Raw genomic sequence first — 378 nt, 5'->3', positions numbered from 1 at the left:
TAGAGCACAGGCCAGCTCAAACTGCTTGGGGATAGAACCGGTGTTAAAAATACTTCCCTGCATTCTCCTCATCTCAAAATAGTGTCGGTCGCTGCAAAGATAGAGGAAGGCAATTTGTAACAAGTCTCTGTGGGCTAGAGTTGGGACATGTTAGATGACGAGGAGGGGGGAAGTGATTGGGGATGAATTTGAACAGCATTTCAGTGGAGAACAGGCAAGGTTGTAGTTCGGGAGAGTGGCTGGTATTTAAAAAGGCTGCATGTAGCGTAGAAGTCAAATGCTTGCTGTTCTGAGCTGGGGTTATTTTTAGCTTGGAAGCTAAGGTGACCAGAATATGTGAGCAATTTTGTTTTTTATTGAATTAAAAGGAGTTCAAAT

The sequence above is a fragment of the Narcine bancroftii genome, chromosome 13 (assembly GCF_036971445.1).
Source record: "Narcine bancroftii isolate sNarBan1 chromosome 13, sNarBan1.hap1, whole genome shotgun sequence".
NCBI lineage: Eukaryota > Metazoa > Chordata > Chondrichthyes > Torpediniformes > Narcinidae > Narcine > Narcine bancroftii.
This window is presented reverse-complemented; position numbering follows the sequence as displayed.